At 35.9% G+C, this 23,028-nt stretch overlaps 1 protein-coding gene and 1 long non-coding RNA gene across 3 annotated transcripts in view; one reads left to right on the forward strand and one right to left on the reverse strand.

Annotated features, from left to right (window-relative positions):
* LOC128221045 (uncharacterized) overlaps positions 1 to 23,028 on the forward strand; it is a 405,331-nt gene that overhangs the window by 245,921 nt on the left and 136,382 nt on the right. The gene's annotated exons all lie outside the window — the stretch shown is intronic.
* LOC128221050 (uncharacterized) lies at positions 8,201 to 12,666 on the reverse strand. Its single transcript, XR_008258876.1, has 5 exons — positions 12,540 to 12,666; positions 12,190 to 12,293; positions 11,063 to 11,140; positions 10,058 to 10,164; positions 8,201 to 8,753 (listed from the first exon to the last, which is right to left on the reverse strand). It is a non-coding gene; the product is annotated as an uncharacterized LOC128221050 (long non-coding RNA).

Consider the following 23,028-nt stretch of genomic DNA (forward strand, 5'->3'; position numbering starts at 1 on the left):
GTTCTTTGCCTGCTGATATAATCTAAGTCCAGTTTGCTCTATATGTGGAATCCGGCGCCCCAAACCTCTGCTTCCAGAAAACCCGAAAAGTGGGGAGAAAGGGTTGGGGGTGACAGAAATCCTGCAGTGGTATTGCTATTTTTTTGCTTTTAACAATAGCTAAAATTTATACAATAATATTTAAAAAAAACGATTCCAGAAAAAAATAGATAATATTTGTCACAACAAAGATAAACATACCATGAATTTGCAATTAAAATAATGCCATTCACAACTGCTCAGCAGGAAATTTTAAAAACATTAAAGCAGTTTAAGTGTGATAGTTCGTGCAAGACCACCTATCTATGCGGCGAAAAGGCATGCTCACACCGCGTATTATTATTATGTTAATGATGATCGTGGTGGTGGTGTTAATGTTGTTTATAATTATAATTATGATCAAGATGATAATGATTATGATGATGATGATGATGATGATGATGATGATGATGATGATGATGATGATGATGATGATGAGGAGGAGGAGGATGATGGCGGTAACATATGGCATTCAATCAAGTCCTGAAGATTAAACGATATTTGCAAATAATTTGATAAGCTTATATAATTCATCGGATTACAAAATGTTGAAAATGAAGCAATTCATGACAAATTTATGGTTTGTTTGTTATTCAACAGTATTTCACTAACTCCTGACTTATGCCTGATAAATGGAAAGATAGAATAATTGTCAAGTCAACAGAAAACATTGTTTACACGTACTTTCAACGTATACTGAACGGGAAGAAAACAGAATGTGGTTATTACAATGAACATGTTATGCAGATAAACTAAATTTTCATATTAATGTGGAACGCGATTATGAGCGAATTTTCGAGTTAATGTCTGAAAATTGGTATACGTATAGAAGAGCATATGTCCAGTTAGGGACTGTTTTTACTTTTCAATATTCAGAACAGTTTTGAAACTACGATTTTTCAAAGTATACCTCTGACGTCAATTTTGAGACGTCTGTCATATTTTTTGCGTTCCAGTTACAATAACCCATATTTTCATCAATTCTTCTTTTACCGCTATGAAATTTCAACCTCAAGTGCGTATTGTAAAAACGTTCACGCATATAGTATAATATAGTTAAAATAACACGTTTATTCAAAATCAATACATACACATGTTATCAACATCAATTTTGTCTTATAATCCTTTAACTTCTTACTCAATTATGCATTTATGGAAAATATTAATTACTGACTACAATGTTTTAACCGCGTATTTAAAAACAGAAAGCGCAAAAAATATTAAATGATTGGTGAATGCTAAAATATTTACTGTGGTCTACTCTAATCTCTTAAAATTACCATGTTTTATGCTCATTTCTTTCAAATTAAACTCGGTGTTCTTCATAAGAACCATTGTTTTCGACAAGATTTCTGCATCCAAGGCGGACCACATACTACCTTACTATCATGGAAGTCAAATATACTATTTTTTTGCATGTAGAATACAAGCTTTTTATTTATACTTAGATATGAAGCTATATCCTACAATATTTGTATAAATATAATGACACCAATATGCGATAATTTTAAACTGTTCTATTATTGTATATATATATATCTACTTAGGGCATTAAGGTGACCGTATATTTTTACGGCATTAAGGAGACAATTTGTATATTTTTTTGTTTTATACTTTATTTTGCTTTTTTGTTGATAATTTAGTATTGAAATGATCATTTATTATGAGTACAAAATTTAGGCTTCTTAAATTAATTAACAAAAAATATACGTAATTTGCGGTCTCCTTAATAATTTGTAAGTATGTTGCAGGTTTTAAGGGGACAGGTATATATGTAGAAGGGTTTATGGAGACCAGTGTATATATAATATTATTTTTGAGGCATTAAGGGGACCATCCATATTTTATGGCATTAGGGGGACAAATTATATATATTTAACTTTTGACAGTAAAGGCTCCCGTAACCTTAAGAGACAACTTGGTAATAGTATTTTTTATAATTGTGTATAATAAATCCACAAACAATGACCAGTCGAAACGGGAGGACTGCAAATTTCATAGGATATTCATCGGAAATCTTTTACAGACCATCTCATTCATTAAATGCAAGTCAGATTCAGTCACTTGGTCTCTGTACCGTTTGATAAACAAAATATATAATGACCAGGGGCGGATCCAGGAATTCTCGTTAGAAGGGGGCGTTACTTAGGGGCGTTTGCAGGAGGATTGAGGGTTACTCAATCAAGTAATTTTTAACAATTTGTAGTCGGAAATGATGCATTATGTGTATATTTTATTATTTTCTTCTCATATATTGACACAAAAAGTTAACTTGGACGATTTTAGAGGGAGCGCACGCCAACTGCACCCCTTCTCAATCCGCTAGTGAATGGTGACTTAATATTTGATATATTATGGTTAAATAGAACTTTCAGTTGAATTATATAGAAACTGTAAATGCTAAATACAAGTTCTGTGCATGTAAAAACAATAAAAGTTTCGTCTGCAGACGAATGTGTCTGTTAACGCTTGAACAGTTATATAGCTCATGATTAAAGAACATTGTTCATTGGGTTCATTGTGACCCATGGAAGTTTTTTTTTATTAAATTCCAACTTCCCCTTAAATTTTACTTGCCTAAAAGTTTAACCTAAGTCAATCAGGGGCCATAACTTGTATTAAGGATATGGAGTTATGTAACCTCATTGGCTTATGGTCCTGAACAATTGTGTGAAGTATTAAGTCAATTTAATGAAGGGTATAGAACGCCTTAACCAATAGGCTACGGAGACGGTTTTAATGCATGTACTCAATTGCAGATTCAGGGGGCGGGTTGGGGGTGGGGGGAATCGGTCCCAGCGCGCGCGCCGTCCCCCACCCCTTTGAATCGTCCGTTTATAATATGTTCTCAGTCAATATCGGGAAAAATACAATATTAAGATAAAAATGCACTATTTCGGACTATAAATTAGGAGAGTCTAACCCCCCACCCCTGTCCAACATTTTAAGCCATTCAATTTCTGTTCTGAGGGAGGGACGGATGTGGAAAGATTAAGCCCATGAGTTTCACGTACCCCTTCTTAAGTCAATTCCTGGATCTGCCACTGATATCTGTAATCAGATTTGTTGTTTCATAATGTTATTGTTCCTTTAAACAGTTTAAACCTTTTATGTCATCAACATAAACAGACGCATGTGCAGTACAAAATACTCTGTATACAACGTTCTCGTACTCCAGAGCGATGATGCTATGCATTATATTTATCACCATCTGACTGACTGAGTAACTGCCAAAACTTTTCCGTTAAAGAGACTCTCTCATGTTTTGGCACCAAACATATTTTTTCTCGTAATGCATCTGAAAACACTTACATGTATATTTATTTTACTCCTTGGTACTGAAATTGCAAAAATAATAGTAACCAGGTTGATTTTCTTACTTCAATTGCATTTTTAAAAACCGATTGAAGTATTAAAAATTAATCTTGTTCAAGTTGGGAGCAAGCACATAGGGGTGCAGATAACACATAGAATAAAAAACGGATCGCTTATCCACTCGCCCACAGGGACTCATACTAAGGTGTTGAATATTTTAACCTTAATGGAAGTTAATGGTTTATCACGTGATTATGTCAAACAACTGATTGTGCAACAGCCTTTTGTTGAATCGGGTTAGTAACGCATTTCCAAATATTGGACTTCAAAGACTATATGTTAGCACATATCAACATTTATTGAAGGGTTTCAGCCATCAATAGCTTAGCTTTAACACTTCGTTTGATACGCCATACTTTATTTCGTAATAACAATCTATAAAATCCAAGTAAAAGATGCATTTTTAAAACCCTTAACGCTTCGCTTATATTCACTCAAAAACTCATGTTCGAAAAATTAAAAAAAGTATGTCATAATCATATCCTCTTTAGCGGCTGAGGAAGCCGGTCCAAACCATTCACATACTTTCCGAGTTTCTAAATACGAGGGTATAGCCAGCAGTCCGTGGAATTCCTTAATACAATCAACACATTTTAATATTTTTCAACGAACGTCAGCTCGCTATAAAATCTATTTCAGCTGTAAATGACATAGAAAACTTCAAACTGATACATAAAATATAAAGGAAACTACAGCTTTTTCATTAACATGAGATCAGTATAGCCCGCGCAGTTCAAACATCAGAATCTGACGTCAACGTCATAACTTATCAAAGTAAGAGCCGTTCGCCGCAATACAACGTCGAAGTCTCGCTACCCACTGCCGCTAAATGTCACTGAACCACTCTGACTTGTAAAAATACAGGCGTGTCTGAGCTTCACTCTGTAGTGCCTGAAAGTCATTGAAGCGTTTACCTTTAGTTCACATTTAAGTTTCGGAAATAGGGCAAAATCGCATGGTGGTAGGTCTGGCGAATAAGGGGGGTGGGGAAGGATCTCCGCTTCAAGCTGGATTGTCGCGGTAGTCGGTGCCTCCTCCGATCTATGCGCTGATGCATTTTCCTGGTGAAGAATCCACCCATCATGCAACGCCAGTGGTCTCTTAAATGCCATCGCCCTCTACAAGTCACGCCTCAAAACCTTAAATGGAGAACATAACTGAGGCTTATAACATTTGTCGCGTTTTGCGTACTTCATCAAATATAATTAAAACTAACACTTATTCAATCCCATATTTTTAATCATAAACTTTTTAAAACATTGTTTTATGCAGATTTTATCAAGTCCTAAATATTGATAAAAATGAATTTTGTTATATATCACTTTACCTTTTAGTAGGAAGCACCCGTCACAGATTGGCTCTGCGGAACTGCATGTAGTAGGATAACACCGTGCATATCAAAGAAGAAAATGAACATATACTTTCCTATCGAGCAGGATGGTCGTGCCTTCTTCGGAAGCGGGGAACTGGTAGTCTTCCATTGACTGCTTTGCTGTTTTGTCTCAGGGTCGAAATAAAACAGTCAGGTTTCATCGCAAGTGACTATCTTCTCAAGAAAACGGTTTCCTTCCTTTTAGTACCGAGCTAAGAATCGGCGTGATTCCCGTACTCTTTTGCTCATCTCATCTTCTGTCAGCAGCCGTGGAACCCAACGCGCACTCACTCGACTCATTTTCAAACTGTCTTTCATTATCCTCCGTACCGACCCATAACTCATGTCCAACATCTTGCATATTTCATAAAGAGTGACTCGACGATCAGCGTCAACGATGTTTTTCACGGCCTCGACGTCCCACACCGTAGTTTGTGAAACCGGTCGCCCAGACCTCACGTCGTCACAAATGCTTTCCCGCCCCCCACTGAACCGCTTGTGCCACTTGTAAACGAGCATTCGCTTCACTTGAGTTTCACTCGATGCTTCATTCATCAGTTTAAGTGTTTGCGATGGAGTTTTCCCTAGGTTTACACAGAACTGTATCACTGCCCGTTTTATCAATCTGTCTTCTGGCGTCATTTTAAACAAAATTTAACTATTCCGTTCAAGCTAAAATGTTTCCTTTGAAATAAACAAACAAACGCACTGACTTAAAACTTCACTTCATCACACGTTATTAACGTCACGTCAAATGTGCAAACCTTCGCGCCGTTTTATTGGTTTCAATGTGAGTGGTCAACAAAACAAGATATTGTCATGGGTTATTTTAGCAACTGCGGAGGAATGCGCGACCACCTGTTTCCATAGTGATCACTACGTTGTCGTTATAACATGCTTTACGATGAATCTCGCATTCTTAATTTCAAATTACCTGATTATTATTGTATGAAAGTTTAAAAGATATGCTGCATATTGTTTTCATTTTATCAAGCTTTTCCACGAACTTCTGGCTATGCCCTTGTATATAAATCTCTTATAAATTTGCCAAATAAAATTCAACATGGGTAAACAATTATAAAAAAAATAACGTATTTTATGTATTGTAACATGTTTATAAAAATAGTCACTTGAATCAAATGAACATTTTCAATGTACTTTCTTTCTCGCGGAAAGTGGACATTTCATCTTACTCCAACAAGTGTGGGGTATGGTTGATTCTCTTCGTGACTGAAATCAACTTTTTTAAACACTTGGTGCATTTCAAATGTAGTCCATATAAACATCCCCTTCAGATTCTTTGACGATTGCATTTCCATGGGAGATCACTGCGTAGGATAAACATACAAGTGTTGTTTAGCCACACTGTGGTTTCAATTATGTCAGGGGCGTAGCTACCCCTCTATTCATGAGGATTCATAAATGTGCTGGGGGTTCGGGGCAAACTTGAAAATTTTGAAAACCATGGTGCAATCTAGTGCATTCTGGGCGTTCCGATGTGCATTATTTAGTTCTGGAAAATAACCAGTTTTAGATTCATGTAGTCATGTTCGCATACTGCAACTTTGGTTGATTTTTTTGTCAGAATCATGTGGATTCAGCCGCGTATTCACGTATAGGCGGCTACACGCCTGTATGTTGAGCATATGAATGTATAATTTGGTTTAAATGATGCATCCTTAATATAACACCTCCTTGCTGCTACACCAATAGAAACTTCATGGGATGTTAATAGTAAAAGAACTAGCACTGACGTTCCCATTGTTGTCTGGGTCATTTAAATAATAGAAAACAATTTACAAGATAAACAAATTTGTTTTGACTTCTTTAATGAATTATATAAAAACATTGTACAAAGATATCATGACACTTTTAAACAATAAGTATGGTTGTTAATTAAACAGTATGCTAGCTTTAAAGATTTAGGCAAACCATTGGAATTTTAAAGCGGTCTTAAAAGGTGTATTTAAAGCTGCAATCTCACCGATTGATCGTTTTGACTAACGGTACTCTTTGATTGTTTGTCTATAAATGGACAATTTTTTTGCATAAATGTCTAGACCCAATTTTAAGTGATATAAGACTGCTGAAAAAAGATCAGATAGCAGTTTATCATATTTATGTTAAAAAAATGATGTTTTATGGCTAAAAGCATTACGAACAATTTAATGTAAATGAAATTTTCGGCACTTTTACATTTCTGATGGGTTCTTTTGTGAATTATCTAATATGACTGAATTAAAGGAATGATAACCAAATCAGCAGATTTTGAGACAATTTTGTGTCTTAACTGACACAAAATCTGTAAGAGTGCAGCTTTAAGTGTTGATCTAAAGCTTCATATACACATTGTTATATTGTCAATAACTGTTTAAAAGGTCTCATGTACTAAATAAGATAATAATTTTCATACAAAATCTAAAATTGATCAAAATAAATAAAGTACCATTATACCTATTTCTTAAAAGTGCCGTTTCTCATCTGACAATACCATTCAAAGCCATCATTTCAACTATGAATTTATTTTTAACTTTCAACTTTTCTATAGCATATGCAACAAAATATACCAAAAATACAAGCCATGAACAATATGATTGTTCAACTTGCATTATCTTTGACCTTTTGAAACGACCATTTTCCAGTTTTGTCTATTTGTAAGTTATGCCCTGAGGAATAAAGTATGACTGTATGAATCATAAAAAGCAATAAAAACACTAAAAATATGCCCCAACCCCTGTAATTTCTAATACAGTAGTAAAATCAAGAAATTAAACATTTAGAGCTGCACTCCCACAGATATACCGTTTCACAACTTTTTTTGTTTTTGAATGAGCAATTTTTTGCGTAATTATCTGCAAACCAATGATAAAACATTGCTGACAAAAGATCAGATCACAGATTTCATATTTCCGTTCAAAAATTAATGTTACTAACGGTTTAAGAAAAGTGCATAAAACATCAATGTTTTAACTTAAATAGAAAAATCTGCCATTTAATTTTTCGCAAAAATTGGATGGTTCCAATCCAAGACATAAATGAGAAAAGTTGTCAAAACGTCCAAATGTGAGAGTGCAGCTTTAACGTTTGAAAGTAACTCTGTTTGCCTCGTGCCCCTGAACAGGGTTTAATTATATTATATGCCCAGTGGGTTTGTCCCTGTATATTTGATTGTATGATTGCAGAAATGGATAATGGTCTAATTATATTCTGACAATTTTTCACCAATTTTAAAGAAACAGAAAACACATATTAAGCTCATATAAGGCTGTACAATTTAATCTCATTCATTAGGATGAGAAAAATTCCCTAAAAATATGAATTGTGGAAACATATCTCATTTAAATACATACAGGAAATGGCGACATCATTTACCCTTTAGTATGAACAATGCAGTTTCCTGATATTTGAATAGCGGTTCTTTATTTAAGCATCTCAATTCATTCAACATACACATAGTATGTATCAAGTTTCAAAGGACACCAAATCATCGTAACGATGGTTTTCAAAGCAAATATTCACACTCTTGACAAACTTCTTTTCCTAGTTTCAACTTTTGAGACTTTTTGATGAGCCTGCACCTTCCCCCTCTTATGCTGTGGCTTCAAGCAATAAAGCTACCAGCTCAAGTTGCACAACTGGTGAAAAGACTGCTGATAGTCGACAAACTGCACACCTGATGCCATGATAAATCATGTCCATCGACTTCCAGAATGAAGAAATGACGCAGCACCGAATTGATTTCAATTGGACCTCTCTGTACTTTCATCCCCTTGTTGTAGTCAAAGACTATATCTAAGTGTGCAGTGCGGGATCTTGAGAAGCTTTCTGATCCTCTGATGAAGTAAGTTTGGCAGAGTGTGAAACTCCTGTCTACTCATATGCCTGGACACATGTGATCTCTGTCTTCTTGTGTGTGCCCAACCATCACCTGAAATTGTTTTAGAGGAAGTTAGTGCTTGATTACAAGTCAATGTGACAAAACAAGGTCTTTCATTTATGCCACCAAGAACTAGTATTCCAAGTTTCATAACTCGTATGTTAACTCAAAGCAATTGAGCAGAAACTGTTTGGTAATTAATTTTAAGTCACTGCTTCCACTTATACTATCAGTAATATTGAACGTGAACCGACTGACCCAAATGCTATTCTAAATATTTTTTATGTGCAGAAACCTTAATCCTATTGACACAAAAGTAATCCAATAGTATGTCTTCACAAACCATTCTACAACAATATTTTGTCAATTTAACTCAAAGATTGATTATTGTTTTTTTGTCAGACAAACACAGAGATGGCCCTATATCGCTCACCTGATTTGAGAAAGGATTCTAACTTAGTTATTGTTTGGACACTAACTGGACACTTTTGGTCTGACTTTATAATGCTGCTGGTGAAAATATTAAAAGTCCCTAAATAATGGGCTTACAAAAACATGAAATAAAATGTATTTGTTTAAAAATTACAAAGGGCCATAACTCTTACAATATTTAAGTTTGTATTGAGCAGAATAAAAGGCTTTGCCTAAAATACAAACTTAAAACTATATTTACAAGTAAAACAAAACAAGAGCACCGCGAAACTGAGCATTATACGCCCGAAGAAGATTCGGCTCGAGGTCCTTTTAATGTAGTGATGATTTGTATAAAGTTATTTGAAAATCGCTTTATTAGTTACCAAGTTATGGCCCGGACACGGAATTGCTAACGGACGAGTAACAAAGATGTGGCCCGGACACAGAATTGCTAACGCCCCCCCCCATGGTGATTCTAGTCTTTGAGGTATGGACCTGGAAATTGCGCGCGACACATCCTTTTAATGTAGTGATGATTTGTATAAAGTTATTTGAAAATTGCTTTATTAGTTACCAAGTTATGGCCCGGACACGGAATTGCTAACGGACGGACAGACGGACGGACAGACAGACAGACGGACAGACGATGGAGGCCATAACATAATACGACCCTTCGGGCGTATAAAAATCTACAAATATGTTTTTGTATCTGGTTTTTGAGAGAGAATGATCGGAAGAAAACATCACACATTTACAATCATATTAAAAGATGATAGTTTTTTTTAAAATTATATTCTATTTCAAAAACACTGCAAAAGACAAGACACTTACGTTTCAATTTCTTGATTTAATACATTGATGATTATCAATTCTTATGAAGCGAGATGGGTCTTACACTCTGATCAGTGCAACGTGCATGTTCTTAGTTGCTCAGTTATTACCTTTCTTAAAATTCTCCTCTTGATCTGAGCCACGCCAAAATGATGGGAGATGCTTTTGTTGTATTTTCCATCGGAATGTATAGCACCTCTGTGTTTCTGTTTGTCTCCTGAAATAGTAAAAGTTTATTAATAATAATCACAATAATAATAATCAGTGACTTTTACTGAAATTATTTTCACCGATTGTGCCTTGCACATTGGGGAACAAAGTTGACTTCTGAGGAGAAGATTTTTTCCATATAGACATATAACAAAAAGTAGCTCCGCACCCTGGAGCAATGATTTTTATGAATCAATATCCGGTGAAGAAAATTCATACAGGGTATTGAAACATTTTTTTGCTTCAAATGAAGACTTTTAAAAAAGATAACTTAACTAGCTCTTCATCATATTAAATAAAAATTAGCAGTCTATGCCGCACACGGAGCCCCGCATTTGATCTTTTACCATAGTTTGATTGAGAGTTAAGTTTCACATCGACAAGTCTTTACAGGTCTATTAAAGCTGCACTCTCACAGATTGAACGTTTTGAAAAAGGTTATAATCTTTATCTTGGAATGAACCAATGTATGCAAAATGCATGGAAACCTGTGATATAAGACGGCTGACAAAAAATGTCTTTGAATTCCCGTCAAACATGTCCGAACCAAATTCAAACTTTGGATAATCACTGTGATTCACGATGAAATTCAGCACTTCTTGCCCAGTATATATACGTTTACTTTAAGCGGAAGGCAAATTAAAACAAAAACATTTGTCCGAAAATTAATCAAGCTTTAAATGGTAGTAGAATTGTCATTTGTTCACGTAATTTTCAAGAATCAGGAAAGGAAATAAATGTTCTCATGTTGCCAATTTAGTCTCGATCATCTAGACGCTTGTATCCAGATCTATATCGTTCATTGACTCTAATTAGAGCGGCTTCATGATTGAGACTAGCCGGTTCTTTGATAATTGTTACGATCGAACAGTGGTTGAAAATGTAAAGTGAGACCAGTTTTTTACCTGTTATTGAACAAACTGTTATATTGGCAGGACTGTCCTCCTCAGCAATGCAAAGAACAGCAATGACTGGCTGGCACTCTGTAAAATGGCGATTAAAACATTATGTCCAATTAAAACTGTCCCATTCTAAACAATCCATCAGCAATATATATAAATGAGCTGCGCCATGTGGAAATGTGTCTTGGGAAGTTGACATCATTCCATGTAATGATGTCATAAAGATGAGTAGAAGACATTACTTACTATGCAGTAAAAGTTCTTACTTTAACAGTAAAGATATCTTTTTTTGAGGAAATTAATCAAAGTGAGCTCTTTTATGTCATGTTTCTACAGTACCGTAGGTCTTGTACACATCTATGTTACATATATAAATAATAAACAGGAATAAAATGAGGAGTTGTGTACACACTAATTCCTCCTAAATGTACTGTGTAACTCAAGAAAAACAATTCATAATTCTAGTAAAAACAATCCATAATTCTAGTAAATCTCTAGAATTCCCTTACTTTTCTCGCTGTACAAAAATGAATGAGGAGTTGCAAACAAGCAGGGCCATAAAACTTTTGCCATTTAAACTGTACCACAACAGCAATTTAAAGACAGTGATACTCATTGATGGAATAGGCACTTAAACAGCTACATTTTCTGAAAAATGGAGATCAGACTAAATTCTCCAGAGATAATTTATAGCTTTATTTGAAATAAAGAACATGTTACAGTGTTTATGTTAAACTTGTTACTTATCCCTGATAACACAATCATTACCTTCAAAATGGTGATAAAATTAAAAAAAATATACCTTATTAAACACTGTTTACTATCACATCTGAACCCCCCCCCCCTCCCCCTTCTTACATACCTAAGCGGCTCTTACCAAAGTAAAGAATGAAAGGTCCACAAGGCCAATTATAAACCATGAACCATGAGAATCCTGTTTACTAATTTGATTTTAAATCACCCAAAAGGCTTTCTACACATAATGGTTCCTTAATTTAAATCTAGCCTTCAAAGTTGTGATTTCATTGAAAGAATTGAGATACCTTATTTAAAAAAATGACGAAAGGAAAGCTTAAACGCAGAAGTCTGGACGGGTATACGAGCCTGGAAATAAATACACAAAAGCTCACCATGCTGCTAAGGATTCTTATATAATTCCCGGCCCAAGTTCAGCTGGAGATGTTGATTCCACACGGCTGGATAACCGGCCCAGTGCACCCAAGCTTGGCAGTATCTGCAAGAGGAGGGTGTATATCTGGGAAAACGCATTTATAATCAATTTGCGAAAGTTCTTATCCGCCATAAGTAGTGAACATGTATGTGGCTTATAGATTATCTGAAATGAAGTTTAATAAAGGAGACAAGGTTCGGTCTGGGATCTAAACCTGGATTTTGATGCTGAAATTGTAAGTTTTGTTCAAATGAAGTATAAACTTAAAGTGAGTACAGAGATATCTTGAAGCCCAGATTTATCACTTACCTGAAGTTTGTAGGGCTACAATTTGCTGTAAACTGCAGGAACTGTCCCCATGAGCCTTTTGTCTGTTAGGGGAATGGTGGCTTAGGTAATTGGTGGTACCACTCTGCATTTCTTATCCACACACAACAAAGTGTATCTGAAAATGACAGAGAATGGCCATGCACTTATGAAAGCTATGCTAGAAATACGCCGTTATGAGTGTATCAGATGACATTTCCACACAGAAATTGTGAGGCCACCAATACAGCAGTACTGACATCAATGACGAAAACATATATATCTGTCATGGAGCTGTGCTGGTTCTGTGGCGTCAAAACCACTTCAACTTGGCAATTCACTAGAAACATCTTTTCAGAAAAAAGAAACAACCAATACTGGGTAGCCTTTGTCACCCAGTGAACACCCAGAGCATCTTGTTACTTTGAGCATCTATTTACTTAGAAGTACAATGTAGCGTCATTAAGATCTCAAATTAACAAAAAAGTGTATCCGAAAGCTTTAAATACTGAACGAAGTGTAACTTTGTGGCGGGCTGCGAGCAAATACTTTCAAGGGCAGAAATCTCCCAGAAGTTTGAAAAAGATTATGCAAAGCTCTAGCTTGATGATTTTGGCCCAATTTCAAATTGTTACTCAGTAACACGACGGCGTAAATTTAATCAAACATCAAAATAGTTACACAGGAAAATAAGAAATAGCTTTAAACTCTCTCACATTCATGGCAGAGTGTCTGGTGACGGTTAAACATTCAGCCTGGTGGCTGGGGTAACATATCTAAATCCCTAAATGGATGATCTGATCCCAGCCAACAGATCAGCGAAACACGAATTGTATTGCGTGTCCAGGGGGGGGGGGGGGGGGGGGGGGGGGGGGGTCCCAAGGATATCTTGACTCAACTTACCATAGCCGCCTTGCGTTTTTGTTCACAAAGCCGGCACACACAGTTCATTCTCAGTTTGCATGTTGTGTACTGAAAAGTTCCAGCTTTCCATGACATTCGCAATAAACCTATCCATGAATTAAAACAAATTAACAAATAACTACCAGGTAATTATGGAAATATAAATGTCATTTTTTACTTAAATTATTGATAAATACAACTTATATTGCAGTCAAACTGGATAAAATATCAGAAAAATGTGTCCTGTTCCAAAAAGTGTGTTTTGAAGTTGCAGACAATAGACCAAAGACCAAGAATTTAAGTGTTCAGACAGGGGCAGGCAAATCTTAAAAAAAAATATCAAAATTTTAAAACTTAAATAAAACTAAAATTATACAAACCGTATATAAATCATGTGTTAACTTGAAAATACATACAATAATACAATGTACACATAATCAAATGCTACCTCAGAGAATCATTTTTTTCAAGAACTACATAAAGGGGTACTGCAACCCGCAAGCCTTTCGTTGTGGGCCGACACCTTTAAACCTCTTTCCCGCACATTAATTAAACACGTCTTATGTTTTGTCAGTGCCGGTTTTGATGACCAGTATAAATCCAAAAGCAGTTTTTCTGCCAAAATTTACCCAAATGATTTGGATGAATGCTTAACAAGAAAGTGCAGTGTACACAATCAAATAAAGTATTTAGTGTTCCAGCAATAATGAGCAATCTGAAATCTGACCGCTTACATTCCTTAAATATTCACAAAGTGTTAAGTTCATGTGTTTGTTATCTTTTTATGATTCAAATGGTAAAAAAATGGTGCAAATGTGAGAAGCCCTGAAGAGGAAAACTGATATTTTAATAGAAATAGTGATGAAATCACTGACATTATGTTTACTTAGCAACTAAAGCAACAGACCAACCAGACCTACCAGTATGCTAATCTATATTAAACTGCTAAAATTTTAAAAACCCAAAACATACAGATAAGATCTGTGGCGCAGTTGTTTACATTGTGTGATTTAAATGCATATATTTTTGTTGGTGATTAGTTTAAATTCAACTGAAGCGATCTCTTATCAATATAAACCTTAGTTCATCCAACAAATTAAATATTTGAATGTTAGAGGATTTGTTTTCAGAAGATCAGCAATAATGTTTTTTCTTTAATTGTCTCAATGAAAAATGTAATGTTCAAGTTTATAGGCGCTGTTTTATCTGAGAATTTCCCTGGGTGTGAACCGCTTACTGTGTCCAAGTTATCCAAGCTGGATCTAAGACATTACTACAATATGGGCAATTTGCTCTGCCATTTTTATAGATAATACCCGGTAGTGTATTCCAAAGGTATTCTTTTGGTACATTGAACTCACAACAATATTTGAACTCCTGATGTCCAGCACCGCTATCAGATTATCTAATCCAACCACTATGCCATTGCATGCTCTTTACTGAACGAAAGATAAATGAATACTCACAATTTTGAACAGTATTTTTTTGGTCACAGATAGCAACCTTTTAATCCCACTTAAACCTGTCTTCCCTATTTGGCAAACGGAGAATTTTTAGAAAATTTGTTATCTGATGATCCTGTAAATTTTGTGTGGATTGACTAAATACTGTTCGAATTTAGCAAATCAAAACTAACATTTTGGGTTTATTCAGTGTAGACCCTAAAATATCAATTTTGATTTATAAGTATGTAGGTTTGTTTAAAAGCTCAGTACAGTTTACTTTACTTGTTAAGTTATCCAATTTCTGTAAAAAAATATTACTAAACTTGACTATAAAATACTGTAGGGGGGCGTGTCGTAAAGTTAAGAAAAAATCCAAAAAATGCAACAGTCAATTGAAGCATGGGCCCCCAAGGTCCTGCTAATAGCGGGGACTTTGACTTTCGGTCCAGCCAATCCCAGGTAAACTTCCCGCTCTGCACAGACAAACAGCTGGTAAAAGCCCTGTCAAATGAATTATGATCATTTCGTAACCGCTCATTGTTGGTCATTTCGTAACCATTGTGTTAGTCAATTCTTAACCGTTTAGAAATCGAATGGTCATATCTTAACCGTTGACTCCTATAATTATGAGGAATTAATTTAATACCATTTGAATTTACAAAATAAGTTTACTGTAAGTATAAAACATAAAAATAACAACATAAACAAAGTTAAATCTAGTAGTTGTATTCCTTCTTTATTCCTAATAGTGTAGTGCGATTTGCCAATAAACTCTGAAACTATGACAAATAGAAACATTCACACTAGCTATTTTTTTATGTTGCGAAGGAAATATTATAAGCAGGCTGAATATTAAATGTAATATTTTTTTAATTCATAGATGTTCTACCATTGAGAGGAATTGTGACCTTAAGCCAATATTTTTTAAATATATAGACCATATTACTTTAGAATTTCTTTTTTATTAAATTGCATAGAAGTATTGTAAAATGTAGTGAGTTTGCCGAATGAGATTATGCGCTTTTTATATGCTTATTGTATTAAAAATGTGCCGATATGTTTAATTTTGTATCTTGTTATTGGAAATTAATACCATAAGGCCAAATAAAAAATAGGTGTGTTTCAGGTAACACTGCTAAAAAAATAGGGTAGGTAGGTCGGAATATTTTTTTTTTATTTATTTTTTTTTTTATTTTTTTTTTTTGATATATTGATTTCAGTAACTGTTGACTCAGAAAGTAATAAAAATAAAAGTCATCAATTTTCAGGTTTATCAGTAGTTTTTAAACATGTTACATGCTTCAAAGGAAACATTCTTTATTTGTCTGGTTAAATACTTTTGACAATGATGGTTGGATTTCAACTAAGTTATGGTACACCACTCTGCTATTATTTGAGACTTTCCAGGAACGGTTTTACTTTTCTTTATGCACCCGTTTGCTTTCAATCACCCTCTGTAGAATACTAACCTCCCTGAAACATAATTACATGAAGAGTGGGACGGCAAATTTACCATATAAGCCATTAGCCAAGGAAACATCAATGCTGTCAAGAGGACCTGGGGGTTCAGGTTTGAAGAACAAGTAACATGCAGGTTTTATTGCCAAAATTGCACACTTAAGTCTGACATATCAATCCGAAAGTCAGTATCTGACACATTTGTATCTGACAAGAAAACATAGTTCAAGAATTGAAACATACCTGCCACACAAGCACAAACGTAATTCACCTTAAGAGTTCGGACATTCTATAAATTCGGACATCCATTATTATTTTCAAAAATAATTTATTTTAGGTACCTAATTTTCGGACACCCAAAGGACATCGACTGAACTTTTACAGTTACTAAGTCTCACAGACAAAAATTATTGATCTTTATCGTTACAATGCCTGGCTAGATTACCTAACCGTATACATCACTGTGATAAGTTAGTTGGTTACTACCCATCCTAAACGATTTATTGCCTGGTGAAATGGATGTGTGATATATTCAATGGAGGATTAAAGAAACAACAAGGGCAATGCAGAGATTAAGAAAACACAGACATGACATGTTTGTAAAACGATCCGCCAATTAACTTTGAAACTTGTATCACACTTTTAATATAGACTTTATGAAGCAATAATCGTACAGTAATACTCATTGAAACATCAATCATGCCAAGAAATACCAGCCAATTTTTCCACTTTTCATTTTTACACAAGAGCCAATTTCAGCTACACATTAACCCCTAATTGACCGAGAATCTGACCATGTGTTTAATCATGTTTTCATATCTAGGGAGTTGCTGTAGTTTGGGTCAAGATTTGGAAGAATGTATTTAATTTTGCCCAGAAAGACGTGAAGAAGTATCAAGTGTTAACTACAATTAATTAAAATTACTTAATTTAGTAAAACTTATTATTTACTTATTCTTAAACAAAAATATGATGTTTTTAATGAGTAACATTATCGTTTTAGACATACATGTGTATGACAGATGTTAATGAAAATGGTATGCTTAACCAACCGTTTTATTTGGAATGAAAATGTAACCTATATTACATTATATATGAATCTGGCCGTCTCGTAGGTCGAATTATATTTAAGGGGGTTTTACTAAGCGTATGGATATTGATTATAAAATGTCAGATTTATTGGGTTCACATTTTTTAACAAAAACACACACCCTTATTGTTCATTTTTAAAGCTTTGTTGTTTTTATTTCACTGTAAAAAATATTGAGTTCGTAAGTATACGTATACACCATGGAAAATGGGAAATACAAACGAAACTTGAAAAAATATATCACATTGGCGAAACTGAATCTCCGAATGTTAAATTTACTTCAATTTTGTTCATATTATCATGAACACATGAGGCGGTTAAAATGCATTTTCGTATACCTGATTGGGATTTGTTTTTGCAATGTTTCAATCTAAAAAATTGCTTAGTTTTGTGTTCATCTGGCATCGTCTTCATACCGTGACCTGTGAAAGAACATGTTTTGACCGACATAAACTCACAACAATGGTCGCTGTCCTTGAGTGACTCCTTTTCTGTAAAATATTGACCCATCCCCACCCCAAATAATAACATGACTCAGAACGTTACTGTAAATAGGTATTTAACCCCACCGAACAGAACCGACTATGTTGGTCATTTAATATGTGTGCTCTTAAGTCTTAGTAATACAGGTGGTAATGCTGCAGCTATTGTTGTTGATATTGCCACTACTGCTTCTGCTATTGCCAATGTCAACACCACCGCCACAACACCACCGTCAGCACCACCACAACAACCACCACCACCACCACCAACAACACCATCGATGATGATGATGATGATGATGATGATGATGATGATGATAATGATGATGATAATGATGATGATGATACCCCTAAACTACTGCCGCTCCTGCTGAATTGTTGTTGTTGTTGTTGCCACTTCTACAACAACAGCTACTACTATTCCTTCTTCTAACTATCATATAACTTCTACTGATGCTGCTAATCTTGCGTTAATCAATGATATGTTGCTGTGAATAAAGGAACTAAGCTTTTTGTATCAATGCGAAGACCCTTCATTTATCTATTTATAATGAGCGCAAAGGACAATGAACCCTTAAAGGGACTGTACACCAGATTCGCACCAAAAAAGTTTTCTTCTGTAACGAATCTCAGGACAATTATCTAATGGACTGTGTTACGCTTTATCATAATTTAAAAAAAAAGTACCAAAATGTAAAAAACAAGAGATGTTTGTCAAACATTATGCCCCCCCTGAGCGCCATTTTGTCAGGATTATATGGACAATTGAATGAAATATGCATGGACCGAAATGACAGCTGATTTGTCGCTGACATTGTATGCCGTTGAGGCAGTTTTAAGATTATGACCATTCAAAGTTTGAGGATTGAGTGTGTTATGACCATGACCTTTGACTCTATGACCTCAAAATCCATAGTAGTCATCAGCTGGTCACCAAAAATCTAAATATTAAGTTTGAGGGCCATGGGTGCAGGCATTGACAAGTTATCACACAGCGAGAACGGATTACATATCCGCTGGCAACTAAACTGAAGGTTGTCAAGCTACCATTTGTCAAAACCTTTTTTGTAAATAAATAAAACACAAAACAATATCCTATCCCACATTTACCAACATGCCTTTTAATTAAGATCCATTTATATACTGTGAATCGTGATAAAGTTTAACCAAAAATAAATAAATACATATAGATAGGAAATGTTCAACTTGATAGAAGATATACGCTCGCATATGAAAAAAAAAACCTAACAACTACATGTAAATATTATACATAAGACAACAGACAAAACATATGTAGTATATTCGCTGTGGTAATATGATACTACCTGGTGTTTCCCAGCCAGAGAAGACTCTATGATAGCAGTTTATGTTTGCGATGCAATGTATTAAGACCTATATTAAATGTATAGTAAAACTCTGTGGTTTGTTGATTCTCTTTGGTACCAAGATATTACATCTGGCGACGAGGATAAAAACTTTCAAAATTAATAAATTGGATTTTAATTTTGAGATGAATAACCGTTAAACTACTATCATGGCTAGTTTTGGAAAATTGGGAGAATAAAGACCAGACAAAGAAAGTGTTACAAATTATGTTGAACGATTGGAACAATTTTTCTGTGCAAATGGGACACATAATGACAAAAAGGTGTCAATGTTACTGTCAGTTATTGGTGCGGAACCATATGGTGTCTTACGGAACTTGGTTCAACCGGCGTTACCAAAAGACAAGTCGTTTGAACAGTTAGTCAAGACGCTCACGGATCACTACATGCCCAAGCCGTTGATTATTTCGGAACGTTTTAAGTTCAATAAACGTAATCAAAGGGACGGGTAAAAAGTTTTGGACTATGTAGTGGCGCTAAACAAACTGGCAACCCATTGTGAGTTTAAGGACTTCTTAAATGTTGCATTGCGTGATCGGCTTGTCTGTGGATTACACTCAGGGCAGATTCAAAGAAAAATGTTGTCAGAGGACAATTTGGCATTTGACAAGGCTTGCCAAATTGCAACTGCAATGAAGATGGCTGAGAGGGACACGGCTTACTTCCAGCCACAAGGAGCGTCGGGTGTCGTTGCATCTGAAGTGAACGTTTTGCACAGAGGGAAATCAGCAAAACAACATAAAGGCAGCAAACAGGCTCAACAGTGGAAAAAGGGTTCGTCGAAGCGTTGCTTCCGTTGTGGATATGGACATGATCCTGAAAAATGCCGATTCAAGGATTCGAAGTGCTATAAGTGTAAACGCAAGGGACATATAGCAAAAAGGTGTCCGTCGATCAAAGAACGGCAAACGCGTTACCTCGGGGAGGAAACTTCATCAGATGAGAACGACTTAAATAGTGTATATCAGTCGTCGTCTTCGGGTCCATCTGCAAGGAAAATCATAGTGACACTGATTCTAGGCCATTCCAAAGTCGATATGAAGCTCGATACAGGAAGTTCTGTGTCAATAGTTCCTGATGATATATACCAACAAGTTCTTCGCAAGTATCCACTGAGGATTACAAATGTAAAATTGAAGTCATATTCTAGGATCGAATTGCTTGGGAAATGCGAAGTTCCTGTGGAATATGAAAGCCAGAAATATAAACTTTCGCTGTTTGTGACCAAAGGATAGCGACCAGCGCTTTTCGGTAGAAATTGGCTGGAGAAAATCCCACTCAGCTGGAGAGACATTTTCCATGTTCAGGAAAGCACAAAAGAAATTTCATTGGAGTGTGTGAAAAAGGTCTTTGAACACCTCTAGAATAATGGAAGTTCACGGAATCTACCAATTAAAGGTTTCAAGGCGCAATTCAGAATGAAAGACGGAGCAAAACATATCTTCTGTAAGGCGAGATCAGTGCCTTATGCAATTAAGGAAACGGTAGAACGAGAATTTGAGCGCATGGAAAAAGAAGGGATTGTTTACAAGGTGAAACACAGCGAATGGGCTACGCCACTGGTGGTGGTTCTAAAGCCAGATAAAGGCGTGCGAATTTGTGGAGACTACAAAGTTACAGTAAATCGCGAAATATGTGAGGAACAGTATCCAATACCTAATACAGAGGATTTGTTTGTGACATTAGCAGGAGGGCAAAAGTTCACAAAATTGGATCTGTCTCAGGCATATACACAGCTGGAGGTGGAGAAAGATTCAGAACAATTGTTAATTGTAAACACATCAAAGGGACTTTATCGCTACTGCAGATTGGTTAACGGAATAAGTAGCAGTCCATCGATTTTTCAGTCTGTAATGGACAAAATATTGGCTGAAATTCCAAATGTGGTGTGTAGAATTGATGACATATTGATTACAGGGCCGAATGATCAATCGCATTTGACTAGTTTGAGAGAGGTTCTAAAAATATTGAGTTACCACAACATAAAGCTGAACGAAAATAAGTGTTTGTTATGCTGGACGAGGTGGTGTACATGGGACATTTGGTGAACAAACACGGCGTTCAGGCCACGAAAGACAAAATCGATGCCATCAAAAACTGCCCGAAACCTGAAAATGTGAGTCAACTGAAATCTTATTTGGGCTTAATTGGATACTACCGGTCATTTTTGCAAAATCTTGCAACACTCTTGCATCCACTTCATGGTCTCTTAAAGAAGGGAGAAAATGGGCGTGGTCGGCAGCTTGTGACAAGGCGTTTAATGAAAGCAAGGACCTGGTATTGAACAGTGGCTTATTGGTTCACTATGACATGAAATTGCCGGTGACGTTAGCCTGATTTGGTCATCTTACGGCATTGGTGCAGTGTTATCGCATATTATGGAAGATGGGTAAGAGCGGCCTATTGCTTTTGCTTCTAGGACACTGACGGACAGTGAGAAAAACTATAGTCAGATTCACAGAGAATCACTATCTCTAGTGTATGGTGTGAAAAAGTTTCACAAGTACTTGTACGGACGCAAGTTTACGTTGATAACCGATCACAAAAGTTTGACAACTATTTTGGGTCCGAAGAAAGGAATTCCAAGTATGGCAGCAGCGCGTTTGCGGCGTTGGGCAGTTACGCTATCCGCGTATGAGTATGACATTGTGTACAGGAAATCTGCAGATCATGGAAATTGTGACTTTTTGTCACGTTTACCAGTACCCAGTACGGACGCGGGTTACATCGACGATGAGGGAAATGTGTCCTATGTCGAGGAAATTTCCATTTCTGCCAAAGATATTGCAGAAATAACTCGAAAGCACCCGGTGTTGAGCAAAATATACGAGTATACAATAAATGGTTTGCCAAACCATGTTACTGAAACGTAATTAAAATTGTATTTCAACCGGAGAAACGAATTGTCAACGGACAATGGAGTTATATTATGGGGATTACGCGTTGTTATACCGGATACTTTCAGGCAAAGAATATTACAAGAGTTGCATGATCAACATCTGGGTATGTGCCGAATAAAGGCGGTGGCTAGAATCAATGTTTGGTGGGAAAACATAGATAGGGACATTGAATATATGGTAAGGGCATGTGATACATGTATGTCAGTTCAAAATTCGCCACACAAAGCACCGCTTCATCCCTGGAAGTGGGCTACAAGACCATGGCAGAGAGTACACATCGACTTTGCTGAATTCAGGCAACACAATTTCTTGGTGGTTATAGATTCATATTCCAAATGGATCGAGGTCATGCCGATGAAATTAACCACGAGTGCAAAAACCATTGAGAAATTGCGTGGACTATTCAGTACATGGGGCTTACCAGAAGAACTAGTTAGTGATAATGATCCAAGGTTTACATCTGTGAATTTCAAAGACTTCATGGTAAACAATGGCATTAACCATACTAGGTCTCCTGCCTACCATCCGAGTTCGAACGGGGCAGCCGAACGGGCGGTACAAGTTCTCAAGAAGGCTCTCAAGAAACAACTTTTTGACAAGGAATACAAGGGGAAAAATGATTCACTGAATTACAGATTGGCAAAATTTCTACTGAATTATCGTAATACACCCCATTCAATTACCAAAGAATCGCCAGCAGTTTTGTTTCTAAAACGACACTTACGAAGCCGATTGACCTTGCTTAGACCAAATAAGGAGCAAGACATTGAGAAAAAGCAGGAACGCATTAAGGACAATCATGACAGGGGTCATAAAACGTATCGCATGT

This window comes from Mya arenaria, chromosome 16, assembly GCF_026914265.1.
Source record: "Mya arenaria isolate MELC-2E11 chromosome 16, ASM2691426v1".
Lineage (NCBI taxonomy): Eukaryota > Metazoa > Mollusca > Bivalvia > Myida > Myidae > Mya > Mya arenaria.